Below are 22084 nucleotides of genomic sequence, written 5' to 3'. Positions count from 1 at the left end.
CAGTTATTACCTTCTGAGATTAAAAAAATAGATGAGGGATTCTGGGCTCACCATCTCTGAAAATTCAGAGAAGGAACCCAGGAACATGGGCTCCAGCCTATGAGGAGAGGCACCGCTTGGCTGATTGGGACTTCTGTCAGGCTCCCAAGTAACCTACTACAGCTGTACCAAGAGTTTTGGTAGATATGCTGTGGAAAGCCACGCCAGCTCCTAGCCCTTGTGTGCAGCTACTGAAACACAAGGGTCTCCTTCCTTTAGCCCCAAGAGCCACCACAGGCTGCATCACCAGTCCAGGTGATCCCCAAGATGTCTCCTCACCCACAACCTCAGCAGGTCCCCTCCTGGTGTGAAGAGGCTCTTTGGCTCCCCAGGGAAAATGCCCTTGTCTCCCAGGACAATCTAATGACTCTCCCATCCCCATCACCTCTCACACTTCCCCTGTCGTATACCACGGAGTTCTGTGGCTTCTCAACTAGAAACAGCCCCTCTAACCAGGGTTTGTATTTCTCAGCAGTACTCTGCCTGCTCCCCTCCCAGTTCCTGCCTGTTGTGGCTCCCTCCCACCCCTTCTCAGTTAACAAGGATCCCAACCCCTACAGTCCTGTGCTCAACTGGTAGAGTCAACTTCAGTGGCCAACATCACTTGCAAACAGGAGACACCATACCATCAAGGCAACCAAGGCAGTAGCTTCATGGAGACAAACCCAATACACCTGGAGAGGACACCATCACCTCCTGTTGGGGGATACTGTGACAGAACTGGGGCTAGTAAGTCTGCACCCAGGGCCACACTCAGGAGACTGGGCCCAGCTCCTCACCCAGTGCAGGAGGCTGGCTCAGCCCTGATCCCTTGCACCTTAGCATTCTTCCCTACAAGATGCAAAGTCCATGCTATCCCAAGACCTTTGCCCGTGCCCTCCCCCCTGCCTGGAACACTCCCCATAGGCCTCCTCAGCAGGCTGTTCATCCATCAGGTCTCAGGCCAAACACATGTCCCTCCCCTCAGAAGCCCTAGCCTTGCCCATCCACTGGTGCAGGGTGAGGGATGGGCAGGAATCCACAATCTTCTCACTCATCGTGGACCCCCAGTCCCCGCCATGGTACCCAGCACATATGGGCTCTAAAAATACCAGGGGATGCATGTCAGGGTAAACTGAGCTGAGAGGTCTCTAGCTATTTCGCTGTATATCCCAGTGACAGTCCAGCACTCCAGGATGAGCCCCTACAGTGAGAAGAGAAGACGGGACAGTGGGCTAGAGCAGTGGAGAGATTTGCTGGATAAATCAAACGTCTTGGGTAGAGTGGGAGAGGTGGGGCCAGACATCTCTCCAGACCTAGTACAGCCCCTGTAGCCAGTGTCCTCCAAAGCTGGGGATAGCCTAGAGCAGGACTTTAGTTAGGATGGCCATGAGACCTAGAGAGCCACAGGCAAGCAGTAACCTGACCGTGGTTGCATGCTACACCCTGAGCAAAGCCCTGGCCTCCATACAGCTGCGGGAGTTGCTGTCAGGGATAAGACGCAGGTGTCTCCATGCACCTCCTTTCCAGCACGCAATGTGCCTCAGTGGGCACACCATTTGCTGGGAGAAAGATGCTTCAGAAAGCAGGATAGGAAAAAGCTGGCCCCTGCTCCCACATGGGTGAGTTAGGTTTGTTTTCCAAAGGGAGAGCTGTGTCCCTAGAGGTCTCCTGCAATCTGCCCCTGAGAGCTGAGATTTGCAGGGAGAATTAGAGAAGATCTGGACTCGGTGCCCAGCAGGAACCTAAGAGCTGCCTCAGAGCTCACACCCAAGTTGTATCTATCTGCTGGAAGTCACCTTCCCCCCCTCCACACACACTGCATGGGCTCCCTTCCTTTCTCGCCTTCCTGCACCTGACCCTTACTGTAGGTCTGTCATCACCATTACTGTGGCCAGCCTCTGGCCCTGACCCTGGCTCAGCACGCACTGCCTGCTTGTCCAGCCCACCCAATCCAAATGGGTCCTAATGTATTTGTGTGCCCCAGGCACGTGCCTGCACTCTCCAGGCCTCAGTTTCCCCAGTGGTGGGAAGAATAGGACTCTAGCTTTTACTTAACCATTCTTCTTGAAGAAGTTTCCCAACAGGCTAGCTCCAGCTGCATGGCTGGCCCTCGCTGGAGGGAGAGGGGTTGTGTGCAATCTTCTGAGTCTGCCTGGTGCCCATAGGACTCAGCCACAAATGGCTCAGCTTGATGGTCATTGTAGAAAACCTAGCCAGGTGTCATGGCACACTCTTTAATCCCAGCACTGGAGAGGCTGAGGTACGAGGATTGTTGTGAGTTCAAGGTCAGCCTGAGACTAATTCCAGGTCAGCCTGGGCTAGAGAAAGACCCTACCTCAAAAAAACAGAGAGCCCACAGGAAAGCCCAAGACCCAGCCTTGAGGAAGGAGTGAGCCTGGTCTTAGGGTCTCAGCGGCTGGTCAAGTGAAGAGGTCCGCCCAGGGGGGCAGAGTCCTCTAGGGACCATGTTCCGGAATTCTGCCCTGTGGGGCAGGGTGAGAGGTGAGGGGGTGGCGGGTCATGGTGGAAGGTCTTGACCCTGAGGTCTCGGAAAAGAGAGGGCTAGTGGGCAAGGCCTCCTGGGGCCACCAGGAGAGAGGGCAGCGGACCAAGGGCTGGACCCCAAGGCGAGGCTCGCTGGCTCCACCCCGCGGGACCTGGCTCTGCGCTCCCTCGTGCGGCCGCGAGGGGGCGGCGCGCGGCGCTGCTTGGACCCGCGGCGGGGCACCGGCGGCCCGAGCCCCAGGCGAGAGCGGGCAGAGGCGGCGGGCGGCGGGCAGCGCCCCGGTCCGCGGCGCCGCGGCTTTCAGCGCGCGCGGCGGGCGCTGCCCGTGGGCCGGTTCCTGGCTTTGGCAGCGGCGGGAGCCGGTGAGCGCTGGCACGGCGGGGCGGGACACCTGACGCCCGGGACGGGACGCGGGAGAGGCTGCCGGCGGCCGGGCACCACAAGGTCCGCACGGGCGGGGCGGGTAGGCGCGGCGAGATGGGCGGGGCGGGGCGGGGCGCAGGTGCGCGCGGGGGACAGTGCGCGCGGCCGCGGCGGGAAGGAGGGCGGACTGGGGCCCGCGCGCGAGGGCGGCCCGCGGCGGGAGCTGGATCGCGGAGCGGCTGCGCGACGCGGTGCTCCCGGGGCGGCGGGCCGGGGTCCCGGGGATGACAGGGCGTAGGACCCACGAAGGGCACACCCCTTTCCCGGCGGGAGACCGGTTCCCTCCGCCCGGTACCCCGCGCGAGGAGCGAGCGGCCCGGACCAAAGTCTCCACCCACGCGGGACCTCAGTGTTCCTGTCTATGAAATGGGGACAGTAAGGTTGACCTGCTTGTGAAGATCTTGTTGGAAAGGGCTTATTTATCTCAGGCCTGAATCGGATCTGACGACCGGCCCAGTGCCCAGGCCTTCAGGGCGGCGGAATCTGCTGGAGCTCTGGAGGTCTCTCGTAGTATCAAGCGACTCCGGTGTCTGTGTTTCCACGAGAAAGGGAAACCTGGAGGGTCGTTCGAGAGGGGTAGGCGCTCCACAGCCCGCTGCATGCCCATCAGGGAAAATGCTCTGGCAGCGTAGGTGGTGGGGTCCCCACCCCGCTACTTTCTGTCTCCTGAGGCTGTGCAGCAGGTGTGCGGCTGAGCCTCAGAGAAGGGTCTGGGAAAACCCACCTGCTGCTCATACTTCACAGTCCCGGACCTCAAGACCATGCCGTGACAAGGGTGAGGTTCCAGGTGCCAACCTCCTCCGTGCTTCAACCACCTTGCCAGATCGCCTGGGAAGGCCGTACAGCTTCCCCTCCCTTCTTCCCTTCCCCCCTCCCCCCCCGCTCTCTCGGCATTCATTGAGCACCTACTGTATACTGCCTGCTCCTGGCCCTGCCCCGGACTGTTGCTCCCCGCTGGGCTAGGGGCAAGCCTTACAGCTCACAGGATATTTCTAGGAAGTCAATAGAAAGCAGGGTGACAGATGGAGAGGAGGTGTGCGCAGAGCTTTGATCTGGTCATAACGGGCGTTCCTAAGCAGGGCCTGTGCCCTGACTCAAGGGTGGCGCCCAGAGCCAGTGTCTGGGGGACCTGCAGGCACGTGGTCGCTGAGGCAGATGCAAGTGATGGGTGGGAGGGTCTGGAGCCCACAGAGCCACTGAGATAGGCTGGCGTTTGGATGGTCTCCTGAAGATTTGCGATTTGAATACCGAAAGGAAGCCCCCATGGTGGCCGAAGAGGTCCGCGGGAGACAGAAAAGGGACAGGCTGTTGGAGCCGGCCAGGCAGAGAAAACAGCCTGGGGCAAGTGATCTAGAGGTGTAGAGATATTTTTAAGGAAGAGCCAAAAGGCTGTGCGTGGTGCTGTCCAACCCTGGGGCCACAGCCACCCAAAGGCATCAGTCCGGGCAGCACCTGGGCGGTGACGAGGGCGGCTCCTGAGAGGTGCAGTTTGCCGACAAGCGCTGTCCCACTCGCATCCAGCAGGGGCGCCAGCCTGGGGTTTGCGGAGACCCAATGAAATGCTGTTTTCCAGCTCTGCCCTGTGTCTACTCTAGAACCTTCTGATAGGTCCCTAGGAGTCTTCAGAGTTTTGTCGAATGTCATTTGTACTTGGACTCAAACCTAGAGTAAGCCGTTTCTCCAAACAGCCTTGGCTTCTTAACGTGGGAGGTAAGGGGCCTGCCTACAAACCAGAATCTGGTCTAGGTGTGCTTGTGTGCACACTGCCCGCACTGCCTGGACTTCGTCAGTGGCCTTCATCAAACTGTCTTTTTGAAAAAAACTTTATTTATTTGAACCTGTGGGGAGCACACCAGCGTCTCTTGCCACTGCAAATGAATGCCACATGCATTTGCCAGTTTTGTGCCTGGCTTTACGTGGCTACTGGGGAATGGAATCCAGCCAGCATATGCAAGCAAGCGCCTTTAAACCCATTAAGACATTTCCCCAGCCCCTGACTTTTTAAAAAATCTAGAAATCAGTATTTCCATCTCCTTTCTCTCAGTGAGAACCTGTCTGTTGTTTGTTTTGTGAGGTGCATCTTGAGAATAAATTGATGAGAGGATGTAAATATATATTTTTTTCAAGTATTTCCAAATCCCCTCTCAAAATATTGTGCGATTTTCCACTTATGTTACCAATACATGACATTGTCTTCCCTGCAGGCCTTGGTGATTTGAGAGTTGAGAAATGGTAATTAGTTTAGTATTTTTAGTTTACAAACATCCCTGTTGTCATAACTGAAATTCAGTGTCTTCTCATATGACTAAGCCAATTGACTATCTTTTCCTGTGAATTATATGTTCATATATTTTGCCCATTTTTATGTGATTTTAGGTCTTTATTTCCTTAGATTTAAAGGTTTAAAATACACACTAGAGAGATTACTGTTGTATCTTTGTTACCTTGAAAATATTTCTCAGTCTTTCTTTGTTTATGATGGGATTTGCCATCAAGAGCTTCCAATTTTATGTAGTTGATTTATTCATGCTTTTGTTACATCTAGATTTCGAATTATAATTAAAAAGACACTTTCCAACCCAAGTATAAAGGAATTCATCCATCTTTTCTAATACTTGTTTGTTGATGTTTGGTTTTATACATAGTATACAGATCCAAAAGTCTATTCCTGAATCCCAACACTATTTATTCAAAAGATCATCTTGTCTATAGTGATCTCAAATGTATCTTTATTATATGCTTGATAGACATCCCAAAGTATTAGGCTTGTTTATATCTGTCTCACAACTCTGTCTATTCATGTGGTGTGAAAAGTGTTAGTGTGTGTGTGTTAAAGGCAATAAAGGCTTTATTTAAGACCCTTGCACAGGGGGGGGGAGGCTTAAACCTAACTCTTCCTTTGTTGTGGTTTAGTATCTGGTAGGACTCATTCTTTCCAGTTTCATTTCAAGGATTTCCTGACTATTCCACAGTGCTGCTGGTGTTTGGAAGTAAGAAGTGAATCATCTTAAGCTCATAAGTTGACTTCAGGAAAATTGGCTTCTTTTGGAGTGTGTGTGTGTGTGTGTTGCAGTTACCTTAACATTGCTGTCAGAAAGCACCTGACCAAAAGCAGTTTATGGGAAAAAGGGTTTATTTTGGCTTACAAACTCAAGGGGAAGCTCCATGATGGCAAGGGAAAATGATGGCATGAACAGAGAGTGGATATCACCTCCTGGCCAACATTAGGTGGAAACAGCAGCAGCAAAATGTGCCAAACACTAGCAAGGGGAAACTGGCTATAATACCCATAAGCTTGCCCCCAACAACACACCTCCAACAAGGTTCTAATTCCCAAATTGCCATCAGCTGGGAGATCAAGCATTTAGAACATATAGGTTTATGGTAGACACCTGAATCAAACCACCACATTCTGCCCCCATAAACTGTAAATGTAAAATACAATGCATCCAGTCTAACTTTAAAAGTCCTCATAGTTTTTATCAATCCCAGTGATTTTCAAACATCTCTGTAGTCCAAGGTCTTGTAACTGAGCCATAATACTAAAAAAAGATTTTTTTAAGGCACAGAATAAACATTCACACTGCAAAACTTTGAATCTTAAATTTCTCAGTTCTGTATCTTCCACCAAGTACATCATTACTTTCAAATTCAACCTTGATCAAACTCTCTGGGCATGGGCAGCAGAACACAGCCAGCCCTTATGCTAGCCCAGTTCAAACAAAGTTCTCTGCAATCATTCCTTCCCTTTAGAAAGTTCATAAGCAAAGCCTCCAAACATGGTTCTGTCTGCACTTAGAATTTTCAAGCTCTCAACAGAATAGTCCATAAAAGTTTGTTTACAGCTCCTGAAGGTGTCTTTAGTTGCAAGTACCAAGTCCATGTCCATTCCTATAAAACAAAGTTCCAAAAGACCAAAATCTACATGGTCAGATTTGTCATCATGCAGCAATACCCCACTCTCTGTACCAAGCTCTGTTATAGTCAGCTCCACGCTGCTAGGATGAACCTCCAAACCAGATACAGTGTATGGAAGGAATGACATTTATTTCAGGCTTACAGATCTGGGGAAGTTTCATAATGGCAGATGAAGCTGTTCCCCTCTCACAGATCCACACAAAGAGGCAAACCACCCCCAGCACCACCAGCAAGCACACTCTGGGCACCCCAGGCGGAGCTCCAGCACTCTGCATGCCTTAGGCTGGAATTCAGACCTGCCTCTGTGACTCCACTCTCCCCCAGCAGGAGTCTGCCTGCTAGGAGCAGAATCTGCAAACTCAATTTTAATAACGACTGAGTCTATTAGGGGACGTAGATTTAAACTACTTTAGGCGTCATTGTCCATTCAGGCTGCTGTAACAGTGGCTTGAAACAACAGAAATTAATTTCTGATTATTCTGAAAACTGGGAAGTCCAGGACAAGGCACCAGAAGATGATGGTCTGGGAGGCCCTTTTGTCATTACAGACAGCTACTCTGGGACTCTGGGGTCTTTTTAATAAAAACACTAATCTCACCCATGAGGGCTCCACTCCTGTGATCTCATCACCTTACAGAGGCCCCATTCCAAGTATAGTTACTTTGTGGTTTAAGTTTCAACACAGGAATTTTGGGGGTTGAAGACACACATTCAGTCTATAGCACAAAAAAATTCAAGTCAGGTTTTGGTGTTGTTTTTCTCTTTGTAAACTGATTTGTGAGGAAGAGTTATATTGGCTATCTATAGGTGTTATTTTCTGTGGTCTGTTAATTCAGAAATATCTACACTTGAGTTAGGAACAACAGATAACTCAAGCTAGTGTTGGGGATTTGAGGACAGAAGTAATTTTCTGCCTTTGAGAATGCCTTCTGCTGATTCACAGTATTCTTTGCTTTGTGTTATGTTGTGTTGTGTGTTGTGGGCTCAGTCCTGGCTAACACCAGCAGAAGCGCAGCTTGAACAGGTACAGATTCCTGAGCCAGAGCAATTATGAAATAAAATAATGTACACATGAGGCTTTAATTTAGATGAGCACTATACATTGAGCTATTGCCCTAGCCCTCTCCCCCCTTTAAATTTTCTTTTTTAAATTTTGAGCCAGGGTCACTTAAACTCACCCTATAGGCCAGGCAATCTTTAAAGTTGTGATCCTCCCACCTCAGTCTCCCAAGTATCTGAGATTGCAAGTCAGTGCCACCAAGCCTGTGTATGCAGGCTCTTTCCTTCTTATCTTTTGGGAGGTAGGAGCCATTAAGTCTCCTGGTTTACAATTTACTTTGCCTCTATAGGTTCTCAATGTCCATGTTCACTTCTTCTGATCAACTTGGTACCCAAACTCCAAGGGCTGTGCATCTGAACCACATGCTGGTCCCTTGGAAGCAGAGACTTCCTATAACAGCCACTTTAAGCCAAAGACATTTCTGTCTGTTCTCAATTCCCTAGCAGAACAGTGGTCTATCTCCCTAGTGTCTGACCTGTTCTCAGTACTTCCCACAGGGGTGGTATTTTCTTCTGGGGGAATTTTCTCTTAGCTCTTCCCCAACTGTGCCCCCACTTCCAATACCAGCATGAACTCTGGAGCCCCACCTAAAGATGAGGGTTTTCTTCTTTACACCACTTAGTGGTAGGCAACAGCCCTGTGTCTTACTTTGGTTGTGTATGTGGGCATGGGCAGTTATATTTGCTCTCTTGGTTGTTCAGCCATGGTTATCATAGAAGGGTTTGGATTTAGATGGATATTGCACATGGGCACCTGAGATGTCTCCAATCTTGTTATTTCAAGCTTCATAAAAAGTAGTGTACTCTTTGGCTATAGTCACTTTTTTTTAAATATTTTGTGTATTTTTATTTATTTATTTGAGAGTGACAGAGAGAGAAAGAGGCAGTTAGAGAGACAGAGAGAGAGAATGGGTGCACCAGGGCTCCAGCCACTGCAAACGAACTCCAGACGCGTGAGCCCCCTTGTGCATCTGGCTAATGTGGGACCTGGGGAACTGAGCCTTGAATGGGGTCCTTAGGCTTCACAGGCAAGCGCTTAACCGCTAAGCCATCTCTCCAGCCCTAGTCACTTTTTTTAAAAGCCTAAACTATTAAGAGTGTTAGCAGGGGGACTGGAGAGATGGCTTAGCAGTTAAGCGCTTGCCTGTGAAGCCTAAGCTCAGTTCCCTAGGACCCACGTTAGCCAGATGCACGAGGGGCACACATGTCTGGAGTTCGTTTGCAGTGGCTAGAGGCCCTGGCATGCCCATTCTCTCTCTCTATCTGCCTCTTTCTCTCTCTCTGCCACTCTCAAATAAATAAATTAAAATACACAAAAAATTATAAGAATGTTAGCAGGGTGCCTATAATCCCAGGACTTCAGAGGCTGAGGTTATAGAATTCCTGTGAGTTTGAAGCCAGCCTAGGTTATAGTAGTAAGTTCCAGGTCAGTTTGGGGTAGAGTGAGACCCTGCCTCAAAAAATGGGGGGCTGGAGAAATGGTTTAGCAGTTAATGTTAAGGCCTGCAAAGCCTAAGGACCTAGGTTTGATTCCCTGGTACCAATGTAAGCCAGATGCACAAGATAGCACATGAATCTGGAGTTCATTTGCAGTGGCTGGAGGCCCTGATGTGCCCATTCTCTCTCCCCCTCCCCCTGCCTGTTTCCTGTTTTCTCTCTCTCTCCCTCCCTCCCTCCCTCTCTCCCTCTCTCCCTCCCTCTCTCTCTCCCTCTCCCTCCCTCCCTCTCTCTCTCTCTCTCTCTCTCTTTCTCTCTCTCTCTCTCTCTCTCAAATAAATAAATAAAATATTTTTGTAAAAAAATGCCTGGGAAGATAACTCAATGGTTAAAGACACTTGCATACAAAACCTATAGGTCTGGGCTTAATTCTCCAATATCCATACATAGCCAGACACACAAAGTAGGTTTTGTGTCTGGAGTTCTTTGTAGTGGTTAAGAGCCTCTGATGTACTCATATTCTCTTCTATCTTTCTGTCTCTCAAATAAATAAAAATTATTTTTAAAAGAGAGAAAACAAAGAAGGTAAAGAAAAGGAACTTTGCATTTAAGATTGTTACTGGAATAAATATGGGCTCTCTGCCCTTGAAAGCCAGTATGCAGGAGACAAGAGTTGTAGGGTGGAATCAGTTGCATGATGGAGAGACTCTTTGCTCCAAGCTTCCTGTGGAGGTTCTCAGTGTTGCAAAAGGCTTATATAGGGAGGAAGGAGGAAGGCTCTGTTCTGAAGGGGGCCTTTTTCATCCAAAGCAGATTCTCTTTTTTTCTTCTTCATGGGAACGTTAGCTTCTGTAGCTCTTTGTGTTACTTGATATATACTACCAAAGACTAAAGAGGACCATTACAAAAGTCTTCAGATGTTCTAGGTTCTAAATTTAAAGAAAGATAATATTGGCATCTTAACCATTTAGGTAGGGCTTCTCTTTAGAGTGCAGAATGTCAGGCAAAATGAAGGGTATAAACTTTGCAGAAGGTTAGGGATGGGTGGGAGGACAAAGTGAGTGATTTTACTGAGGATTCTCAGGCACCTTCCCGTCCATCTGGATCCACTGTCTGAGGGACCTGCTACTCTGAGAAGCCCCATGGATTTCAGTTTCTCTTCTATCCCCACATCAGGAATCCCTCCTATCCAGCAGCTGTTAACTAATCTACAGAGTGTGTGATTGTAAGCATGAGTATTCCTAAGTGTGTAAAGTGCTCTCCCTTATCACTGTTAGAGTGAGACATTTGGGAAAGATGTCATGGTCTAGGACTAAGGAGGGTTAGCAAGACATTGAATGTAGGGCTAGGCGCAGAGAAAGTAACCTGGTCCTGCCATTGTCGGTGTCAAGGGAGCCCACCAACCCCAAGCCTTCCAGCAGCACACTGACTCCTTTTAAGCCATTCTGACTGTTAACACACCAGTGTCACTCAGAAATGTTTATGGTAAAATGTTGCTTTGAAATACAGAATGCTTCACTGAGTGTCTCCTACATACCATACAAAGTGTGCCAAGTCTTTTATGAATACTGTCTTATGAGAACAGACATGGGAAGAGTAGAAAACAATAAATAATATAGAAAAAAAAACTCTTTGAGAAAAGGTTAATAAAGCTTATCAACTCCTAGCAAGATTGACTATAGTTGGGGAGGGGAAAGAAACATAAGTTACAAAGTCAGGAAAAGAACTAGAGATGGTGTAGCAGTTAAGACATTTGCCTGCAAAGCCTAAGGATCCAGGTTCGATTCTCCAGATCCTACATAAACCAGATACACGTGGTGGCACATGCATCTGGAGTTCATTTTCAGTGGCTAAGGCCCAGGTGTGCCCATTTTATGTCTGTCTGTCTCTGTCTCTCTTGTCTCTAATAAATAAATAAAAATAAAATATTTTTAAAGTACCCTCACAACTTGTTAATTTAAAAATTTTGCAGATAGTGGGAACTCAGGGAGGGGGTGGGCACAGATGACTTGTGATGCTTACTGTGTAAACATCTTGGGGCTGAAGAGATGGCTCAGTGATTAAATAACTTATTTGCAAAGCCTGCTGGGCCAGATTTGATTCCCCAGTACCCATGTAAAAGCCAGATATACACAGTGACACATGTGTCTGGAGTTTGCAGAGATAGGAGGCCCCAATGCACCCATAAACATGTGTGTGCTCTCTCCTGCTTTCTCTCTCCCTCTCATAAATAAAATAACAAAACAAAATTTTAAAAATTAAGAAACAAAAACCATAAGTGTCTGGAGGCCCCACCTACCTGATAGTTGCCATGTTTCTTGACCTCCACATGCTACAGGTGATCACTGCATGCAGGAAATGTCACAAAAAATAGGTTGAAAATCTCTTATCCACAATCCTTGAGACCACAAGTGTTTCTGGTTTTGGATCTTGGAATACTGATACAGCATCTTGATGATGGGACCCAAGTCTACACAGAAACTTTACTTAGTTTCATATTCACTTTATACACATAGCCTGAAAGTGATTTTGTATAGCATTTTAACTGTGCTGCATTTTGTATGTTTATGAAGTGTGCATGCATGTGTGTATGCATGTTCTGGTGGGGGGGACACACATGTATGTGCAAGTGCAAATGCACATGTGTGGGCTTGGGTATGGAGGCCAGAGGTTGGCAGCAGGTATCTTCCTCAATTGTTCTCTCACTCTTTTTTTTTTTTTTTTCGAGGTAGGGTTTCACTCTAGTCCAGGCTGACCTGGAATTCACTCTGTATTCTCAGAGTGGCCTCGAACTCATGGACATCCTCCTACCTCTGCCTCCAGAGTGCTGGGATTAAAGGCATGCGCTATCACACCTGGCCAGTTGTTCTCTGTTGATACAGGCTCTCTCACTGAGCCTGGAGCTTACTGATTCAAGTAGACTAATAAGCCACGGAGGCCTTCCCGGCTCTGCCTCTCCAGACCTAGGGTTACAGGCCCACACTGCTGTGCTCAGCTTGTATATGGGTGCTGGAGATTCAAACGCAGGTCCTTATGCTGTGCAGCAAGCACTTTGCCAACTTCATTATGTGTTTACTTATTGCTGTAGCTTGTGGAAGACAAGATTTATTCTGGCTTATAGCTTCAGAGGACACATTCTTTCATGATGAGAAAGGCAGGGTGTTCACACGGCAGCACCAAGTGACAAGCGCAGCTACTCAGCTCCACTTCTTTTTACTCAGCCAGGATCCAGACCACAGAATAGTGCTGCCCTTATCTAGTGCTACCATTATCTAAAAATCCCTCACAGGCATGCCCAGAAATTGATTTCCATGGTGATTTTAAATCCTGTCAAGTTGACAACCAGAGATGAGTCCCCACGCTAACTGCCATGTCCCCAGCTCAGTGCACTGCCTTTTGTGAGGTAGGGTCCCACCGTGGCCCCGGCTGACCTGGAATGCACTCTGTAGTCTTAGGCTGGCCTCAATCTCATAGCAGTCCTCCTACCTCTGCTTCCAGGGTGCTTGGATTAAAGGCAAGCACCACCATGTCTGGCAGTTGTGGGTTTTTTTTCTTTTGGTCTGGTTTTGTTGTTGTTATTTGGTTTGGTTTGGTTTGATTGTTTAAGGCACTGCATTTTTAACTGCCACCATCACCAGTAGTCATGTGTGGAACTTGGTTTTTGTTGATGCTCAAGAAGTTTTGGATTGTGTAGCATTTCAGATTTCAGACTTTTGGATTACAGGTGCTCAGTCTGTAATAAGATATGGAGAAGCAGCCCATATCCTGTTCCCATGCTCCTCTCTCTGTCTGGTCTCACCTTGGAGGCCACCAATTAATGAACCCAGGCTTCTGTGCAGCAGCCCTGGGTGTGGGCTCAAGGTGTTCCCAAGCGCGTGTATGTGTGAAGGCTGAAGTAGGGGGGGGGGGTTAAGGAGGATGTTGAGGGAATGTGATATGTCAGCTGCTCTCTAATGCCCAATAAGCCAAATGTGGGTGTCTGGGGAAAGAGGAGGAATGAGCAAAGAAAGGTCAAAGCCCCAGCATGGGGGATTCTAGCTTTTCACTGCTCACTCTGCATCAGGCCCTGGACCACTCCTGTTACCATCCTGTACACAAAGTGAAGGTGGGGTTTTGTGAGGTGTGGTATACAGGGGACATCTAGGCCTATTTCCTCCCTTTAGCATTTAGATTTTCTTTTTTTTTTATCTTTTTTAATTTAATTTTTATTAGCATTTTCCATGATTATAAAAAATATCCCATGGTAATTCCCTCCCTCCCCCACACAGATTTTCATTTTTAAATTGACATACAATATTTGTACTTATTTATAGGGTACAGTATTATTATTCCATACATATATACTGATCAAATATTAGATGATCATTTTTATCTCCTCAAATATCATCACTTCTTTTTTAGATATAACAAATTTATTTTGTAAAAATAATACATTATTTATTTATTTTTAAATTAATTAATTTTTTATTAACAACTTCCATGATTGTAAACAATATCCTATGGTAATGCCCTTCCTCCCCACACTTTCCCCTTTGAAACTCTACTCTCCATCATATCCCCTACCTCTCTCAATCAGTTTCTCTTTTATTTTGATGTCATAATCTTTTCCTCCTATTATGATGGTCTTCTGTAGATAGTGGGAGGCACTGTGGAGTCATGGAGATCCAGGCCATTTTGAGACTGGAGGAGCATGTTGTAAGGAGTCCTACCCTTCCTTTGGCTCTTACATTCTTTCCACCACCTCTTCCACAATGGACCCTGAATCTTGGAAGGTGTAGTAACACTTCTTTATATTGATAACCTTCATATTCTTCCCCACTGGCTACTGAGAGGCATATAGTAATTGTTGCAGGCTTAGTTTTTACTGTGCCAAGAACATTAGAAGTCCTTCCCCACTACCCTGCTATGTCTTGGTACCCATTTTCTACCCTCTTCCCTAACCAGAGGCAGGTCACAGTGCATACTCAGCTCCCTGACCACTCTGCATCCTCAGAGGTCCATCGCATTCCATAATTCCTACAGGGAGTTGCAATCACCAGTGAAAATGGCTTTAATGTCCCACATCTTCAATGTTTGGTGGTAGCACCCATCAGTCACCCCGTGAAGTAGAAGTGGTTGTGTCCTGACCACATCAAGTTCTTTCCCCAGCTTAGCACGCACACCTGACCATGGGGCTGTTAAGAATGAAAAATGGCACACTTGGTGGTTTTTGTGAACATACTCAAGGTGGATTGTGGAAGAGGCTTGAAGAGGCTTAAAGATGCTGAGATGACAGAGTGTGACAGCTGCTCCCAGGATGTGAATTTCAGGCCCCAGTGGCCTGTGGTTTGAAAACAGATGTTTCTGCATGAGCACAGCCAAATTGCATTAGCACTTTGGATGATGAAAAGGACTTTAAGTGACTGCGTGTTGAAGTTCTGAAATGTTTACTGGAAAAATGTCCTTCTATTTTGCAAACAGCAAGTATAAAGGAGAAGGAACAAATTGGGCTATTGTGCTGTGACCACTTCTGTGTGCAAAGTGGTTGGCAGATGCACATTTCATCTAATGAATGAGATGGGCACTGCTGCCACTCACACAGTGAGTAGAGATGGGGAACCAGGCATGCCCTCCTGCTACCAGCTTTTCCCTAGCTCAAACACAGGGGAGTGCCCAGCAGGCCTGGTCCCCAAAGCAAAAGGTTGCACAGCATGAAGGTCAGCAAAGACTTTCAGGGAGACAATCACAGACCTTCCTCACCCATTCTGCCCTTCCAGCCTTTTCTTATGAAAATTTTTGAAATCATGCAAAGAATATGCCTTGCAAGCATGAAGACCTGAGACCCACTCCCAGAATGCACATTTCAACAAAAAAGCTGCATGTGTAGAGTGTACTCACAATCCCAGCACTGGGAAGACAGAGACAGGTGGATCTCTGGGGTTCATTGACCATCTGGTCTAGATTAATTGGCAAGTTTCAGGCCAGGAAGAGACCCTGTCTCAAAAGATGGATGGAGCCTGAGCAACACCTACAGATGTCCTCTGGCCTCCACATGAACTCATGCATATGTGTGTGCACATGCATACATGTACACACAGAATGCTTCCCCCACAAAACCTTAGCAATCATGTAGTAGTTCATAATCAGATGCCCCATTACTTCACAAATGTCTTTTCTACAGTTGTTTTGTTTAAATCAGGAATATTTCAAGTTCTATGTGTTACTGTTTATTTTCATTTTTCTTAAGGCGCCTTTATTCCACTGATTTTTAAGAGAATTGGGAACATTAATTCTGCAGATTATCCCCTGTTCTAGATTTGACTATTTGTATTCTTAGGGTGTCATTTAACTTGTCTATGGCCCACACTTCCCCAAGCAATAGTTGGATCTGTAGAGACACTGCCCAGTGTCCAGTAGTAATATCATGTGGACTCCATGAATAACTTGATATTTTCTAGTAACTACATTATAAAAGGAAAAATTGAGCTGTAGAGATGGGTCCATGCATAAAGGCATTTGCCTACAAAGCCTGATGGCCCAGGTTTTAATTCCCAGTTCCCATGTAAAGCCAGATGCACAAAGTGGCACATATGTCTGAAGATTTTTTGTATTGGCACGAGGCCCTGGCATGCCATAATCACTCTCTCTGTTTTTCTACCTCTCCCTCCCTCTCAAATAAATAAAAGATATCTTTAAATAAAAGGAAAATAACAGTAATACTACTTTATTTAATACAATATACTTCAAAAATATTTTTCCAACACATAACCAACATAAAATTTACTAAGAATTTATGCTAAGTTCTTTTCTAAACATAGTATGAAAAATCAGATGTGTTTTTCCGTTTATTATTTTCAGACTGTGATTAACCATGAGTAATTAAAACTATAGAAAGCAAAGTCACATGTAAGAAATGACTGCTGGGTCTCAGGTTCCTGTGTGTATCAAGAGCTTCTTCCTTCTCATTGCTGAGCAGTATTTCCATTGTATGGGTGCACCACAATTTCGTTGTTGTGCTGCCTCCTGTCCCGGGAGGCTGGGCTTAGCTCCGTGCTAGAACACTTGCTAGCAGGCGAAGGACAGCACTGGGGGGAGAAAAGCCCTGCTCCATGGTGCACGCGTCAGTCCTTGAGCCTGACAGGCAGCTCTGAATGTGATAAGATCTTTGGTCATATGGTATGTTGTATGGCACATGACTTTCCAGGAGGTAAGGACACTAGGCAATTGGCTTTAAATTAACACAAAGGGAGACTGACTGAATTGGGAAAATCCTCAAGGCCCTTCCTGTAGCCCCGGACATTCCCTTTGGGGCTTTAAAGAGGCAAATTGTCATGTCACATGGGTGGGAATGGCTTCTTAGAACCGAAGGCCTTGAGCTTACACCATCAGGACATGAATTCTACCAATGGTCAGTATGCTGGGAAGAGATGTGACAGCAGCCCTGTCTGGTTTACTTTCTGTGGCTGTAAGAGAATGCCCAACAGTAGAAAACTTATAAATAAAAGAGGTTTACTTCAACTCGTGGCCCTGGACATGGAAGTTCAAGATGGAGTGCTGTGATATATTTGGGTAACGGTGAGACCCGCAAGCTACACCTACTCATGGCAGAAAGCAGGATTGCTGAGCAAAACGGGTGTGTGTGGAGGAGGCAAAACCCACAAGGGACACTTACTTTAGGACAACCTGTCATCATGACAACTACACCAGCCCATGAGAGTGAGAATTTACTCCCATGAGAAAGGCATTAGTCCTACCTAATGACTTAGCCTGCTCTTAAAGGCCCTCTACCATCTCTCAAGGCTGTTATACCAGGGACCAAGTTTTAACATGAGTTTTGAAAGAAGTAGCCATATCTAAAATACAGTTCCAGGGCTGAGGAGATAATTGGGTCATTAAGTGCCTGCCACATAGCATGAGGACCTGAGTTCAGATCCCCAGTTCCCATGTCAAAATGGACAGGTATGGTGGCACCTGCTGTAATCCCAGCACTGGGGAAGCAGAGACAGGGGATCCTTGGGGCTTGATGACTACGTAGTAGAGCCAAATTGGTGGGCTCCGAGTTTAGTGAGAGAACTAGCTCAAAAAGTAAGGTGGCAACTGATGGAGGAAGACACCTAACATTAACATCTGGCCCTCAAATGCATATGCACACATGTATGTATGTTCCTGTGTGTACACATGCGTATCCACACACAAACAACATGTATATGCACATACACACATGCAAAAAAACCATACACACTCATGATTTCAGCCTTATGAGTACATGAACAGAGAAGTGAGAAACAAATTTATTTTGCTTTAAATCATATTTGTTTTCATTTGTTACATAGCAATAATAAACTAATCCTTGTAGCCATTGCAGCTGCTGATGGGCATTTGGTTTGGGACTATAAGAAATAAAGTTGTTATGAACATGCTAGTGTTCATGTGTATGTGATTTTATTTTTCTCCAGTAAATGCCTACAATTAAAATGGCTTGGCTATATGGTAAATTCACTTTTAAGGTTTTTATTTTTTTAATTTTAATTTAATTAATTTATTTGAGAGTGACAGACAGAGAAGGAGACAGAGAGAGAGAGAGAGAGAATGGGTGCACCAGGGCCTCCAACCACTGCAAACAAACTCCAGATGCATGCACCACCATGTGCATCTGGCTTAAGTGGGTATTGGGGAATTGAGCCTCAAGCCAGGGTCCTTAGGTTTCACAGGCAAGCACTTAACTGCTAAGCCATATCTCCAGCCCCACTTTTAAGTTTTTTTCTACATTCTTTTTTTTTGTCATCTTGTATTATTAGATATGGACATATTTTTTATGTAAACATCACATGTTGATACCATCCTTTCCCTCCTCTTTGCCCCTTTTATGAAGAGGCCTTCCTCCTTGGGGATGCAGGTCAGCCCCATGGGGATTGTGGGTCATGTATTATGGGGGTAGCAGTCACTTATTGGGGAGAGGCAATGTCTCTGTGCAAAATGTCCCAACTTGTGGTTCTAACAATCTTTCCACCCCCTCTTCTGCAAAATTCCCTGAGCCATACCGGGAGCATTTTAAGTCTATTTCAGTGATGGGCTCTTTGGAGCATCTAGATGTCTGGTTTGGTAGGTGTTGAGTGTCCTCAGTATCTTTCTCCATCACCCTTGTGCTGATATCAGCTTAACTAAGAGAGCAGCATTCTTGCTTATTTTCCCCAATTCTTCTGTGGTTTCAGCTGGGGCTGGGGTGGAGTGTGCTGGGTCATTTATCTCCTCAAGTCCAGCTCCCATCTGAAAAAGAGAAGCATATTCTCCAATGGCAGCACCAGTTAAATGGGATAACCATTATTAATGTAGAGAGAAAATACAAGGATTTAGACACTTTCATAGTGTAAGGTTAGTGGGAGCTTGGCAATGGAAAGCAGAATCATTATCTGGATATGATTCTGACTTGTTTCCCAGTTCCAGATATGGTTTCCTTTCCACTGAGCAGATCTGTTAGCCAATCCAAGAGCAGTTGGTTGCCCACCATGGCTGTGTGACACTGTTGCACTTGTGTGAGCATATCATATCAGGTTGTTTGCTTCTGAGTCCCTTAGACTTTGAGTTGCTTGGATAGATATTGGCCACTATCCCCTGGTAGCTCATGTAGCACCTTCCAGCACTAGATGGGCTAATTAATGGAGAACTGGCTCTCTTCTGGATTCCAATCAGGTCGCTCCATGGTCTGTGCTGACAGTGATTGCTGTCTTCAGCAGTAGGGTCTTAACCATTAACCTCTCGTGGATGATCAAGTGATCTGACAGAAGTCTGTCTTGTTTGTTTTGGGAGATCTAGTAGGTTTCTATGATCAACAGCTCATTGTGGATGTAGGCTACATCCTGGTACAGGGAATTAGAGGCCAGTGCCAAGGGAAAAGAAAAAATTAAAAAAAGAGAAAAAAGAGAAACAGGAGAGATTTGAGGTTAGGTTTCATCTCACTCTCTCTCTCCAGGTCCCTTTGATTCAGATGCTCCCTCTAAGGTTTGCTTCAGGATTCCACCTTTTAGTCTGACTTCCAGGATATAGGATTGTATGGTACCAGTTCGATTTGGGTTCAGATTTTGTGTCCCCTCCACCATTCCCCTTCCCCCAAGCCCTACCCTCCCATTTGTCCAAGCCTCAAGATGCTATTCAGTTATGTCAGCAACTTAGGCTGATTCAGGTTAGGAATAGCCAATGAGTGAGATCATGTGACGATTGTGTTTCTGTGATTGTGTGAGTTCACTTAAAATGATCTTTTAAGTTTTTTAAGGAACTGCAAAATGGTTTTCCAAAGACATGGGTCATGATACATTCCCTCTAGCAGCATTAGAACATTTCAGTTGTGCCGCATCTGTGCTACCTTTGACATGGTTAATCTGTTAAATTTCCACCTTCCTTACAGGCATATAGTATGTCTTAAAGTGGCTTCACTTCTCATTTCCCTAATGGCTAATGGCATTGAGATTTTTTCTTGTGCAGCCACTTGTAAGTCCTCTTTGATGAAGTGTCTGCTCAAAAATTTTCACATTTTTTTCCTAGTTTTCTGAGTTATTTTTTTATGTAGTCTGGATTCAAGTTCTTCCCTCCTGCTATGCATCAAGTCACTTTATTCTCTTTACAGCGCACACCTCCACAGGCAGAAATGCTTCATTCTGAGGACACTGATTTTATCAAGTTTTTTCTTTTTCTTTTTTATTTAAAATAGAGAGAGAGAAAGAGGCGGGTGGGGGGAGCATGGGTGCAATCGGGCCTCCAGCTGCTACAAATGAACTCCAGAAACATGCACTACCTTTGTGTATCTGGCTTATGTGGGTCCTTTGGCATTTCAGGCAAATTCCTTAGCTGCTAAGCCATCTCTCCAGCCCAAGGTTTTTCTTTCCCTCTTTCTTTCTTTCCTTTCTTTCTTTTTGGTTTTTCAAGGTAGGGTCTCACTCTAGCTCAGGCTGACCTAGAATTCACTATATAATCTCAGGCTGGCCTCAAACTCACAGTGATCCTCCTACCTCTGCCTCCAAAGTGCTGTGATTAAAGGCATGTTTTTTTTTTTTTCTTTTTTATCATGTTTTGGCCTGTAGGAAATTTTTACCAAATCTATGTTATAAAGATTTTCTCCCTACATTTTATTCTACAAAGTTTATTGTTACTGATTTTGCTGTTGCTACCTGTGATCATTTTTTAGTTAGTTTTTGTGTTTGGTGGGAAAAGAAGATCATTTACTTTCTGTGTCAGGTAAACAATTGTCCCAACTTTGTTGAAATTGACATCTTTCTCCACTGAACAGCTTTTGCATCTTCTTCACAAGTCAGTTATCATGCATTTGTACCTCTTTTCCTGGCCCTTTAGTATTCATTTGGTTTCTTTACCTTGATGTTAACATCCCGCTATCATGATGACTGTAAGTGCTCTAACTTTGATCTATATTTCAAAGTAATTTTGGATATTCTAGTTCCTTTGAATTTTGAAATATACTTTACAAACAATTTATCAACTTCCAAGATTCATAGCACAATATAGGAGAATTGACACCTTAATAACATTGAGTTTCTGATCCAGAAGTGGATATTTATTTAGGTATTTAATTTATCTCATCAGTGCTTTGCAGATTTCTGTATACAGCCCTTTCTCAGTTTAGTCTGAGTTAATACTCAGTTTCCAAATATCTGAGAAATTTTCTAGATATATTTGTTAATGATATGAATTTAATGCTTTTTTATGCAAGACAGTGAGAGAGAAATGATGCTGCAGGGCCTCCAGCCACTGTAATTAAACTGCAGACACATGCACCACCTTATATGCATGTGTGACCTTATACACTTGTGTCACCTTGTGAGTCTGGCTTATGTGGAACCTGAAGAGTCAAACATGGGTCCTTAGGCTTTGCAGACAAGTGCCTTAAAAGCTTAGCCATCTCTCTAGCCCCTAATTTAATACTTTTGTGACCAAGCACATTTTCTATGACTTAAATCCTTTTAAGTTTACCAAGACTTGTTCTGTGGCCTAACATATGTCTGATTGTATGCCCCAGTGATCCTCCTATCTCTGCCCCCTTCAGCACTGAAGTCACAGGAATCATGGCCACGTCTGGCATTTTTGGGGGGGTGGGGTGGGTTCAAGGTAGGGTTTTACTCTTAACTTAGGCTGACCTGGAATTCACTATGCATTCTCAGGCTGGCCTCAAACTCATAGTGATCCTATCTCTGCTTCCCGAGAGCTGGGATTAAAGGTGTGTGCCACCACACCCAGCTTATGCCTGGTTTTTTGTACATGGATGCTGAGGATTGAACTCATGTCCTTGTGCTTGCATAGCAAGCATTCTTATCCACTGAGCCATATCCCCAGCCCTGTGTGTTTAATTTTCATTTAGGGATTCATAGTCAGTATTATGTGATTCCTGCTTTCTTATCTGATCTGGAAATCCTCATCTTTAATTGGATCGTTTGGACCATTTACATTTAGTGTCATTAATAATGGTGTTAGGGTTAAATCAACCATCTTGTTGTAGGTTTTAATTGTTTCATTAGTTCTTTGGTCTTTCTGTCTGGTTCATCTGGCTTTTTGGATTAATTAGGTATTTTGCCATTCTGATTTATCTTTTGTTGGAATACTGTTTTCCTTGATTGAGTTGTCTTCATGCTTAGATGACATAATACACATTATGCTACTCTTCTGTTGCTGCCCAAAATATCAAAGCTCTTTTTAAAATGTAAAACATGCACTTACTATTTGAGTTACCAGAGTTAA

At 45.6% G+C, this 22084-nt stretch overlaps 1 protein-coding gene across 1 annotated transcript in view; it reads left to right on the top strand.

Annotated features, from left to right (window-relative positions):
• The first annotated feature begins 2893 nt into the window (after window positions 1–2893).
• Window positions 2894–22084, top strand: part of Rasgef1c (RasGEF domain family member 1C) — an 83425-nt gene continuing 64234 nt past the window's right edge. Inside the window, exon 1 of the mRNA XM_045153690.1 lies at window positions 2894–2971. The gene's annotated coding sequence lies outside the window, so the exon portion shown is untranslated. The remainder of the gene's footprint in view (window positions 2972–22084) is intronic.

Source organism: Jaculus jaculus, chromosome 6 (genome assembly GCF_020740685.1).
Source record: "Jaculus jaculus isolate mJacJac1 chromosome 6, mJacJac1.mat.Y.cur, whole genome shotgun sequence".
NCBI classification, from domain to species: Eukaryota; Metazoa; Chordata; class Mammalia; order Rodentia; family Dipodidae; genus Jaculus; species Jaculus jaculus.
This window is presented reverse-complemented; position numbering and strand designations above follow the sequence as displayed.